Source organism: Octodon degus, unplaced genomic scaffold (genome assembly GCF_000260255.1).
Source record: "Octodon degus isolate 3935 unplaced genomic scaffold, OctDeg1.0 scaffold00010, whole genome shotgun sequence".
Lineage (NCBI taxonomy): Eukaryota > Metazoa > Chordata > Mammalia > Rodentia > Octodontidae > Octodon > Octodon degus.
This window is the reverse complement of record NW_004524586.1, coordinates 25,125,238-25,126,285: the sequence shown is the minus strand read 5'-3', so window position 1 is coordinate 25,126,285 and position 1,048 is coordinate 25,125,238.

Here is a 1,048-nt window from a genome sequence, read left to right as displayed (position 1 = left end):
GCTATTATTTCAGAGATATCTGGTGTGTGATTTCCAGTTTCCTCAGTGCTAGTGTCTTCTGCATTTGTACTGGGTGGACTCAGGGCCTGAGACTGCATTTTATTCCTTCTCTTTGTCACTTTGTATACCACTATCTTCTGACCTTTGGTGTAGAGCTTAGATAGAGTTATTACCTTAGCACCAGGTCCGGATCTATGATGTTTGGATTCTCCAGGTGGGTGTTGTTTGGATCTGGGTGCTGTGCTCCACTTCTTTCTGATGCACTGGTTAGAGTTGAACCCTTTGTGTCTCTCTGGGAAGATGTTCTGCTCCTGAATCAGCTGTGTGGGTCTTGCTTGTTGTCTCTTTGCAGGGAGTTCTGCTGAAGGGTTCCCTGCTGGGCCTGCAGCCTGGGTCGAATGAGGATCCGCGTGCTCCTGGTCCTCTTACTCACTCTCAGGGCCTGCGCTCTGGGTCTGTTCAGGATCCCGTGGCCCTCAGTCGTCTCACTCACTCCCCAGGCCTGTGCTCCAGGTCTGTTCAGGATCCCGTGGCGTGGGTCATCTCACTCACTCGCCGGGCCTGCTCTCCGGGTCTGTTCAGGATCCCCCGGCCCTCGGTCGTCTCACTCACTGGCCGGGCCTTATTCATTCTTCAGTTGATGGACATCTGGGTTGTTTCCAGGATTTAGCTATAACGAATTGTGCTCCTGTGACATGGGTGCACATATATCACTATGATATGATGTTTTTAGTTCTTCTGGAAAAATACCTAGGAGGAAAATATCTGGCTTGAATGGGATCTCCAATCCTATGTTTTAAAGGAATCTCCACACTGATTTCCATAGTGGTTGTACCAGTCTGCTCTCCCTGAATTGATTTTTCATTGTTCTTTGCTATTTTTAAGACACATTTTGCCAGAAGGCCTCAGAAAAAGGCTCAGGCTGCGCCCGGCGGGACCAGTCCCAGCCCAGGCGCAGCGTGGTCCGGACCCTCTCCCAGCCCCTTGGGCCGCCCTCCACCACTCCGCAGTGCCTCCCCCACCCCGCCTGCTGAGTAGGATTTTCTGC